The following is an 11,799-nucleotide window of genomic DNA, read 5'->3' on the forward strand; positions in this document are numbered from 1 at the left end:
GGGGTAAGGAATGCCTTGTCATGGGCCCCCTGCCGCCAGAACATATCTTAACAGCTCTTTCTCTTTTTACCATCACAACACTAAGACTATTGGTTTTAGGGGCATTTGACATAATAAAATACATTCCGAAGTTCTGATGATTGCATATCTTTTTAAGACTAAAACTAATAAAAACCTAAGGGTTTTTTTGTTGTTGTTGTTGTTGTTCTGCTTTGTTTTGTTTTTGTTTTTGTTTTTGTTTTTGAGACAGGGTTTCTCTGTATAGCCCCGGTTGTCCTGGAACTCACTCTGTAGACCAGGCCGGCCTGGAACTCAGAAATCTGCCTGTCTCTGCCTTCCAAGTGCTGGGATTAAAGGCGTGTGCCACCACCTCCGGCTAAAGCCTTGCTTTTGTTTTTTGAGACACTGTCTCGTGTAGTCCAGCCTCCTGTCCAACTTGAACTATGTATCCTCCTACCTACACCACGCTAGTGCTGGCATAATTCGATGTGTGTGACGCTAAAGATTTAACCCAGCCAGCCAGGTTAACCAAGTGTTCTATGAATACATCTCCATTCCCGAAGTTGCTGCTCACATATTTTGTGGTACCTTAAGCAAATAGGATTGTAAGTGGAATTTCTTAGGAAGATTTCCATTAGATACTGGGGAGAAGAGTGATGAAATAATTTAACATTCTGTCAGTAGACATTTGCTTTCTCCTTCCCAGTTGCTAGTGTGGGTTTTTTTTTTTTTTCAGTATCTTGAGTTCTATTGGAATGTCTCTATAATAATAGCCAAATACTATCACTGTAAGTGTTTGTGGGCTACTGTTCTTTTTCTACAAGAAAAATAATGGAAATGGTTTAGGTTAGGACCACACAATTTGTCATGAGAAAATGCTTTGTAAAGTAGATGTATCATTTACACTAATTAGCCATTATTATTTGTTATTTGAAAGTAAAATTAATGCGGGAAGCATCAGTTTCATTTCAATCTGTTTTATTTACTACTGGATCTCGTTCTTGGTACACACACCCAATAAATCTTTGTTTATGGGAATTAATGATCTGGTATTCTACCTGAACAACCAGTTTCCCCACTATGACTCTGTGAGAGAGGTGCTACTAGGTGTTGTTATGAGCATTTTTACTGCAAACCAAAATTCCCAGGAGAAAAAGCCATACTTGTGTTGAAGATTTTAAAGGACTAATTAGAACTTCATGGTTGTGGAAAGTTGGAATGTTGCAGATCCCAGAGCCAAAACATCTTGACCTATATTCAGTCCCCTCCTTAGCAGCTGACTCATTGTCCTCCACTGTGTCTGACCTAGCAACTTTTTGGCTGTGAGGTAAAACATTTGACGTTTATTCCTGAAGACCACTGTTTCCACCAACCTCAAAGCTAAGAATGCCATCAGCTAGCATCCCGAACCAACCACAACAGAGTTGTCCCAGCGCTACTGTAAGCTGTCTACCTGTGACACGCCAGCAATGTATTTGGCAAATGCATTTATTTACAATTGTTTATGTTTTTTTTCTGAGACAGGGTAGACCAGGCTGTCCTCAAACTCAGAGATCATCCTGCCTCTGCCTCCTGAGTGCTGGAATTAAAGGCATGTGCCAACACGCCAGCCTAAAGACTTTCTTTTCTTTTTTTAAAGGCGTACTTTCTTTAAGATTTATTTATTTATTTATGCATATGAGTACACTGTAGTTGTCTTCAGACACTCTAGAAGAGGGCATCAGATCCCATTATAAATGGTTGTGAGCCACCATGTGGTTGCTGGGAATTGAACTCAGTACCTCTGGAAGAGTAGTCTCTTAATCTCTAAGCCATCTCTCCAGCCCTCTTTTCTCTTCTTTTCTCTTCTTTTCTTTTCTTTTCTTTTCTTTTCTTTTCTTTTCTTTTCTTTTCCTTTCTCTCTTTCTTTTCTTTCTACCTTCCTTTCTTTCATTCTTTCTTTCTTTCTTTTTTTTTTTTTTGTGCTTTTTGAGACAGGCTCTCACTATGAGGCTGACCAGGAACTTACTATGTAAAACAGGCTGGCCTTGAACTCAAAAGATCAACCTGCCTCTGCCTCTGGAGTGCTGGGGTTAGATATATAATTCTTTAAAGAAAAGTAATTAATAGAAGTTCACTTGACGTCTTCCACTTCCATAGTTAATCAGGGCAATTTGAATCCATTCCTGGATGTGGCACTCACATTTGGCATGAGGATGAACTCTCTCTCCCCTAGAAACCAAGATATGAAGTAAAAGACTCTTCACAGTAAACATAACTGATAGGTGGCAATTCTGAGACATAACCTGGGTTTCCAAACCAGATTGCTTTCTATAAACAACTAACAATATGCATGTTTTACCATTTACTGCTCTAAGACAAACACTAACATAAGATACAGCCAAGCACTTTCTACTTCTTATGCCATTTAATTCCTTCCACAGGCCTATGAAGCCCAATGAGATAATGCTGAGATGGATGTCTGACTTTCAGAGAATTGAAGTTACTGACTCAAGGTAGCAGTGTATGTGGGAAAGCATAGAAATGCTGACCATCAGCCTAGTTTAGAAAGGTCATACATACTCGTTCCCACATTTTTTTTTTTTTTTTTGCTGCTTCTCAGTGAAATCAACCAGCATATTCTGTTGTTGTTTTTAATTTCTAAAATTTCCATATGTATAGTTTCATTACCCAATTTATTGCAGTGTTCGTTTTGAACACTCATCAAGTCTCTTCCCTAGATACTGTGTCCACATTCTGGCATTGGGATGAAGTCAAACTCTTGGATTGTTACTAAGGTTTCATCTCATCTTAACATCCTGTTATTTTGCCAACTGCTCTTCAGATCCCAGCCCTGTCAAGCTGTTCGTAGGTCCCAAAAGCACCTGGGCGAGATGAGCTCTTTCCTGCCTGTCTAAAAGGCTCCCCACCCCTCCTCTTGCCGTTCCTTACATTTTAGCATTCTGAGTCCTAGGCTGGAGTTACCCCAAGACAAGTGGCAAGGGAATTCTTCAAACAGATTTGCCAAACCATTTGGAGATGAAGTCAGTTGAGATTCCAAAGAAGGAAGCTGTAAACACCAGGGGGATCAGTTCAAAGTCCATATGAGGATTTAAGAAACATGGCTCAGAGCCATGGCAAGTTTCTATGGTTGAGCAACAGATTTTCATATTTGCCTGCTTTGGGAACTAACCTACACAGCTTTATCAGTGCCTGGAAATGTTCACGGCTCCATCTTAGCTTCAAGCCTCCAGGGAAAACAGCCATATGCAGCTGGCCAGGTCATGGAACAGTCAAGGTAGTCTGTGTTTCTGTCAGAGCTCAGGAGAAAAGCAGAGAGATCTGGAGGGCTCTCCAGCTCTTCCTCGACAACACTTCTGTTTCTTATGCAGAAGGAGGGGCCATCCCAAATGTTGTCATGGTGTCTCTTGGTTATACTACCTCGCTCAGTTCCACTAAACTGGAAGTCCTTATGTATACCATTATCCTGCCTCCTACCTTGTGACCCCAGGCCCATCCCTGGGATCCACAAGGTAAGAAGAGAGAACTATGAGGCCTGCTGTGACCAGTGATCACCACCTCCACCAGGCAGCACATGTGTTCCCATTTGTATATACTCACAGATAACACATAAATGATAAATATAGAAATGATTTCAAATCAAGGACTGTAAAGTTTAGTGATTTCTGTCACAGGGCAGAGAGTCAGTCCCTGCAGAAGGTAGAATGTGAACTCAAGTGTAGGTTCTGGCTCCATGAAATCCTTAACTACCAACAGTACATTTTGCTTCAAAACAAATTTTCCCCATCAATGAATACCAACATGTATGCTAATCTTAGGGGATCAGAGATAGGTTTTTGAGTGCTAACTTAACAGAAAGATGTTGTTATTTATTATTTTATTTTTACTAGAGTGCCTATCAATTGGTTTTAGGGTGATAATATTAAACCCAAACCACCCTTTTACTTTCTAATTAGTATCCTATAATTAACTGCATCTATTTAAAAATGGCTAAACATAATTTGTGGTTTTTGTCTAGGCTCTGGAAAGTTGTTTTTCCTATGTGAAACTAACCATTGAAAATGTGTTTGCCAGCCTCATTTCTATCCCCCTCAGTGTTTCTCCTACTTAGAAAACTTCTTTTCCATCAGCCACACTCAAGAATTCCAGGGCAGCAGGAAACCAATGCACACAAAAGTAGAGAATTATTGCTCGGGGTAGGCAAACTAAATAGAATCTGTAGTAACTCCAGGATTATAAATCACACTCTTGACAGTGTTAACAGTGCTCGCAGAGGCAGTTAATTTATAAGTAGAGAAAATGTGTCCAGGCAGATATACCAAGATGTGCACTGAAGCACTGCGAATCACAGAGGAAAGTAAAACAACTAAAAACCCGTTGGTGAAGAGCTGACTGGAGAAAAAGAAAAAGCCCCCAAACCATTCCTACCACGGGCTGCTGTGGAGATGGCTCGCTGCCGTCTGACTAACAGAGGTGCTTGAGGGCGTCAGGGAGGATGGAGGTGGCCGAACACCTTGGGAGATGGCATTTTTGAAAGTTGTGAGCTGTAAAAGAGGGAAACACTGTCCATGGAAGTAGCAAGGCAAGCATAAAGAGATATCTGGAACACGATGCTTAAAACCATGATTAGCAGTTATTCTAAAGAGCCCAGAGGGGAGTGCAGCAAAACTTGAGTTGGCCACCTCACAGACCCTTCATTGTCGAATATGTCTTTATATTAAGGATTGTGCTAATAGTTTCCTCTGAGCTTAAAACACCTCATCTCTCAGTGGAGCTCCACATGTACAGGAAGTAAAGAACTCAACTCCGAATACTGCCAGGAAGTCCCTGAAACTCTCCACATGTATGAGCCCTTTCCCTCCCCAAGAGTGCGGAAACAATAAAGACTGCTGGGAGTCGCTAAGACTGCTGGGAGTCGCCTAAGCAGCCAGGAAGGAGCTGAGATCAGCTGAACTGTGTATAGGAGTCAAAGAGTAGCTGCCACAGCCTGGAAGAGGGTCAGATCAATGGAGCCACTTGGAAAGGTCCTCCTCAACCCGTGGGAGCTGCCTGCAGGCCACGCAGGGGGCTCCAGCTTTCCGGTTTGGTGGGCTGTCACCCTTGCTGCGGTGGGCTTTGGTAATAGTGTCCTCGTGTCATTTCTGTTCCTGTAAGTAGCCCCCTACCTGTGGTCCTTTAGCTTACTTCAATAAAACTCAGTGCCTCGCCCAGTTGGATGTTCGCAGTGTCTGCACTTTGATCAGTAGTCAGTTCCATATTTGGGGTGAGTAGCAATTTCTTCCTGCCTCTCCCAGAAAGGTCTGTCACACAGCCATCATGTCTCTTCAACTGTATGAGATTAGCTCCAGTAGGTCCAGAGGGTGCCTGAGTCCCTCTGTGCCTCATTTAGACATTCAAAATAATCTCTAATGACTTATAATACTGAATGCAAGCCAGGTGCAAGGTAAGTGCTATAACAATACTGTACTGTAAGAGACAATAAAAAAAAAAAATCCTGAGCTAGACATAGTGGCATATACCTACACTTCCAGGTCTTGTGTGGCTGAGACAGAATTGTGGGTTCCAGGCCAACCTGGACTAGTAACAATAAAAAGGGGAATAAAATAGGGAGACTATATATGTCCATTAAAGACACAACTCTAAAGAATGCCCTTTTTGTTTTATCATTGTTTGAAGCTTCCAATGAGTAACTTTTTTTTTTTTAAAGATACTTTAACTTTTTTTTTTTTTTTCAAGACAGGGTTTCTCTGTGTAGCCCTGGTTGTCCTGGAACTCACTCTGTAGACCACGCTGGCCTCAAACTGCCTGCCTCTGCCTCCCAAGTGCTGGGATTAAAGGCATGCGCCACCACCGTCCGGTGAGTAATTCTTAAATGCAGAGAATGGAGCATATTATATATATATATATATATATATATATATATATATATATATATATATATACCACACATGAAAATGAATGCAAGGGCTGAACAGGTTAGAAAGATATAATCTAAGCCAATTTTAAGTGATGTAATTTAAACGATTAATTGTGCCATTTGCATTTCTGTAAAGTTAGCACTTCTGTTTTATGCGTTATCAATGAGGTAGCAGGTAAATGTTATATTTAGTCCTAAAAGCTGAGGCCTGTTCAGAGAAGGGACATTTGGAAGTATGTGCAAATTTCTTCTACAGTGAAGAAGGGAAAGCATTTGGATCTGTGCTAGATACCTACCTAGAAACAAGAACGGTGCTTTCATGGAGTGCTCCCTGGCCCCCCCAAATTCTGAATGGAAAGGAGATTCTCATCTATAGAGACGCTGTTTCCTATAGGACATGAGGACAGCACCAGACAACTGGTATCCTGGCCAGTATTCAGCATCTTTGTGACATTTGTATTGTGTGACTTGGGGCAAGTGAGACTCCATTTGCTCCCCTCATCGTCAAACAGGAGTGGCCACATTAGCAATGCTTCATGGGTTGCTGTTAATGAGGAAGTGTGTGTGACCCTTAGGAGAGCATCGCTGAGAGGAGAGAGGAAAGGGGCAGTTTTACCCGGACAGTTTTACAGAGACAGGCTGCAGAGAGAACAAGCTAGACACAGGTGAAGACAAAAGGAGCCAGAGCATGAGAAGGAGCCAGAAGATTAGAACAGATTGCCAGAGGTGATTGGAGACCAAGCAGGGCAATTCAGTCAAAGGCAGAGAGAGAGAGAGAGAAGCTTATTTGAATCAGTGTGGAGAGGAGTTTTAGTCAGAACAGCTGAGTTGAACCAGCCAGCCAGAGCTCAGAAAGAGCTAGGAAGGGCAAGCTTAGTCGACAGTTAAGTCTCAAAGGCAGAAAGCATTCTAGGCCTAGATGAGACTGGAGGGAGGCTGGAAGCTTCCAGAACTAGGCCTAGGCTAGCAGACAGAGACAGTGAGCCTCGGAGATGGCAATTACATCAGGAGAATAAAAGTTACTTTTGCATTAGCTTGTTTATTTTTTTTTTTTATTTATTTTTTATTTTTTATTTTTTTGGTTTTTCGAGACAGGGTTTCTCTGTGTAGCTCTGGCTGTCCTGGAACTCACTTTGTAGACCAGGCTGGCCTCGAACTCAGAAATCCACCTGCCTCTGCCTCCCAAGTGCTGGGATTAAAGGCGTGCGCCACCACCGCCCGGCTTAGCTTGTTTATTTTTGAGACAAGGTCTTATCTTACTATTTTGTCTAGGATTCAAGTGATTTTTTTCCTCCTTCAAGCTCCAGATAGCTAGGACTATAAGTATAATCACAGCCGATGATTTTAATTGCATTCTTTAAAATTCCTATTAGCCATAGTCTCTTCCTATATCATGAATTTCTCTTCACAGACTCACAGACTCCTTAGAATGCTGAATCTACACATTTGCTTGATAGACACACCTCCACATATTAATCTGAATTTTCTTTACTATGCCTCTGTAGACCTGAAGGGAATTTTAAAGTTGTTTTTTGTAGGTTTCAGTTCCACTGACTTTATTTTTCAGAAGTAAGCGTCTCATAAGTCATTATTAAAATAATTATTTTAAATAATATTATTAAATAATATCTGAGTAACATTATTATTAAATAATATCTGAGTAAATATTATTACATAAGATAATTTTTTGACATTATGAGGTAATTGCATCATGTATCTATTTAACTTACGAACTTTAACTCTATGCTTTCAGGTAATAAGAGAGGGGAAAGATTACAAACATTTCCACTGAGGGAAATTGGCAGTGCCCCCTGTCATTTATCAGTGAGCACATGCTTAGAATATTGGGGACCCAAGACAAGTATCTACTCTTTCATTTACATTTACGTCATATAGACATTCTGGCACTCAGACATTGCAGCATGTACCATGAACATCTCACTAATCTCACTGTGAGGAGCATCATTTTTTTTTTTTTTTTTCGAGACAGGGTTTCTCTGTGTAGCTCTGAAACTGTCCTGGAACTCACTCTGTAGACCAGGCTGGCCTCGAATTCAGAAATCTGCCTGCTTCTGCCTCCCAAGTGCTGGGATTAAAGGCATGTGCCACCACCGCTCAGTTAGGAGTGTCATTCTTATGTTGCATTTATTAGTGTTTTGTAAGAGGGTCTCATGTAGCCTAGGCTGTCTTCAGACTCACTATGTAGCTTCCTGTCTCCAAGTTCTGGGAGTACAGGCATATGTCACGACACTCAACAATTCTTAAGTTACATGAAGACACAAATAGAAAATTCCGTATCCAAAGTTATGTGACAAGACACTGTCGAAGAACAAGTGTGCTAAGCATGTTGTAACACCATGTAGATGAAACAAATGAATGTTGTGTTTAGATTTAGGTCTATCACCGGGGGCATTTCATTATGTGTATACAAATCTTCTAATATCTAAAAACACTAGATACATGTCTAGTACTAAGTTTTTGTAGGTAATGGAGATTAAGCTCATATATATATCTACGTACACTGAATATAGGAAGTAAATATAAACTCGTTTCTTCATTTGTGGCCATATTAAAGAATGAGCAATTTATTCTAATAAGAAGTCAAAATAACCAGTTTGATTCATTGAGATAATATTCTTATATATAATATTTTATGCAATATCAGGAATTTTCAAATGTAATTTTGCTTTATAATTTAATAGCCTGAACAAAAAGCTATTATATCTTATTTAAAATTAAAGTAACTACTAAAACTCTATAAAATTAAAAACAAGCAAATATCAGAAATGCTCAATGATGTGTAAATAATTTGATGATGTGGTCTTAAAGACAAAGTCAGGCAATAAAAAAATAGTTCATTGAATTTTGACTCCGCTGATATATCTTCGTGGGCTTAAGCTACATTATTTTCCTATTGAAAAGGTCTATTCATTTTCACAGCTTCCATTACATGTTCTTAACTCTCTCTTTCTCAGACACCCTCCCCTCCCCCCTCTATCATTGGAGATGGAGCCTGGGAATTTAGATAGGCCTGGCATAGGTACTCCCCCATCAGGCTACCTTCCTGATTCCCAACTAGACATTTCCTCTGACCTGCTGACTACTGTGTCCAGTTGACTCCTGTACATCTATCAATTTTGAAGTTCCAGCAGAAGGCAAACAAACAGCTTGGATTATAGAGCCCAAACTAAATGCTTTACTTCTCTGTGTCCTCCGCCTCTTTGAGCCCCCTCTCTGTACCCAACTCTGTTCTTACATCAGCCTGTCCTCTGCTGTTCTGTCCTTCCGCCAGTGCACTGGCATTCTTTATACCACACAAACCCATGGTTAGGTATGGACATGACTTTTCCATGTTCCACTTTGCCACAGGCAACAATTCAACTTCATAACCACCCTTTAAATTAGGTTACCTTTCTTTTTTCCAATAGTAAACATCTTGGCTGGAGCCACCTTCCCCAACCAACCAGACTATAGCAATAGTAAGAGCCACTGTGCTTCCAACGCTTTCACTGGCTCATTATGGTTATGGTGGTGTTTGGAATATGCTTGGCCCATGGGAAGTGGCACTGTCAGGAAGTGTGGTCTTGCTGGAGAAAGCATCTCACTGTGCAGGCGGGCTTTGAGGTGGTGCTAAAGCTCCGCCCAGTGCAGAAGAGACCCTCCTCCTGGCCATCTGTGGAAGAGAGACTCCACTCTCAGTTCTTGCAGCACCATATTTGCTCGGACTCTGGCATGTTTCTCATCATCCACGAGAATGGACTGAACCTCTGAAATTGTAAGCCAGTCAGCCCAATAAAATGTTTACTTTGATAAGAGTTGCCTTGGCAGGCCATGGTGTCTCTTCACCGCAATGAAACCGTAACTAAGACAGTAAGGATGATTGAGTGAATGTGAGAGTACTATTCCTGAGATTAACGTACTTAATAAGTTCCTTTTGTCTTGAGGATAAGTTACAAGTTCCTTGAGAAAGTTTACAAAGACCCACCCAACTTCATGTTTTTTTTTTCTCTCTTTCTTAAAAAATAACAGTCGCTGAGTGGTGGTTGGCACACACCTACAATCCCAGCACTCTGGAAGAAGAAGCAGGTGGATTTCTGTGAGTTTGAGGCCAAATTCACAGAGTAGAGCCTGCTCTACTAAGCTAGTTCCAGGTCTTGAAAAACCAGAAAAACCAAAAACCAAACCAAAACAAAAAAAAAACCCAAAAAACCAAACCAAAACCAAGGTAAGAGTAGGTCATCATCAGAGTGCTTGCCTCATAAGCAGGGGTCCCTAGGTTCAATCATCCGTAAGCCCATCTACAACCCCCTAAAACAAAACCAAACCCAACCCAAACTGAAACAATGAGGTGTCCTCTCCAGTGCATCAACCATTCTCCAGGGCAGGCTCCCTGCTCAGGGGTAGTTGGCCAAACCTACTTTTTAATGTTTTTGTTTTTTATTTCTCCCCTACATCTCTTGTCTAGGAATATAATGACACATAGGTTTCTTTTCATTTCTCCTGCCATCTTTGACCTTGTCCCCGGGAGCTGAGAGAAGCCAAATTACTCTTTTAACCACCCTTGAGGAATTCAAACACCTTTCTGGTTAAAATGTGCTCCCAGCTTTTTTGTTTTTGTTTTGCTTACAGAACATTAAAGACTAAACACAATGAAGAACTCTACTTCTTACTTTATTAATTCTAAAGGGCCTATCTTTTATACTTACATTTTATGTCAGAAAAAATTTATCAAATATCCACTGACATAAAAAGGTAGAAAAATTAAAAATAAATATACCTTGATTTACTACTATTCAAAGCAACAGGTCTTGGGGTAGGGAGAAGCCTCAGTGGCTAAGAGTGTATACTGCTCTTTCAGAGGACCTGAGTTCAAGTCCCAGTACCAATATCACACAACGACTTATAACTCCAGCTTCAGAGAATCTGATGACACCCTTTTCTGGACTTTTGGGTACCAGCACCAGACTACTATGAGGGAATTCCATTGCTTCTCTACAATGGAGGTAAGGAAGATGATGTCTGAAGTGTAGGAGATCTTGTAGAGTGTGTCTTAGCATTCCTACGTCCTGTTGCTAACATCAATGGGAAACTATAACAACCTGATCCAGGCTGCTGGGTACTCTCCCTCTTTGCTCTCACAATGGGCAAGTTCGTGAAAGTGGTGCTGGTTCTGGTTGGACACTACTCCAGACCCAAAGCCATCATCATGAAGAACATTGATGCTGGAATGTCAGACCACCCTTATAGCCATGCCTTGGTGGCTGGAATTGACTGCTATCCCTGAAAAGTGACAGCTGCCATTGGCAAGAAGAAAATCGCCAAGTGATCCAAGATCAAGTCCTTGTGAAAGTTTATAACTACAACCACCTCATGCCCACAAGGTAGTCTGTAGATATATCCTCTTGGACAAGACCATTGTCAATAAGGATGTGTTCAGGGACCCAGCTTTGAAACGCAAGGCCAGGCAAGAGGCCAAGGTCAAGTTTGAGGAGCGATACAAGACAGGGAAAAACAAATGGTTTTTCCAGAAGCTTCTCGTTTAGGTATATTTTTGTTTTTGTTATTAAAAATTAAAAAAAAAAGATCCAGACAGGATGATAATGGGTCAAGACCTTCAGGACTGAAGATATGAGTCACTTCTCCAAGACCTCCAAGGTGCTTGCAAAGGGTGTAAGAAATGCAGGATGAGCAGCAGAAGTTAAGAATACCAGCTAAGGTCATGTGACCAGTTGCCAAAATGAGGACTATAATTGACATTAGTGTTTCTGTCATGTGTTGTTAAGAATTCACTTGTGCATATATGGATAGACACATATTCAGCACATATTTGTGTTTTCTCTCCCTGTCTTCATCACGTGATGTAACAACAGTGAGATAATATC

The 11,799-nt window shown here is 40.9% G+C and overlaps 1 pseudogene; it reads left to right on the forward strand.

The window, feature by feature from the left end:
* Positions 1-11,057: 11,057 nt before the first annotated feature.
* LOC116097676 lies at positions 11,058-11,460 on the forward strand (annotated as a pseudogene).
* The last annotated feature ends 339 nt before the right edge of the window (positions 11,461-11,799 follow it).

This window comes from Mastomys coucha, unplaced genomic scaffold (assembly GCF_008632895.1).
Source record: "Mastomys coucha isolate ucsf_1 unplaced genomic scaffold, UCSF_Mcou_1 pScaffold2, whole genome shotgun sequence".
Lineage (NCBI taxonomy): Eukaryota > Metazoa > Chordata > Mammalia > Rodentia > Muridae > Mastomys > Mastomys coucha.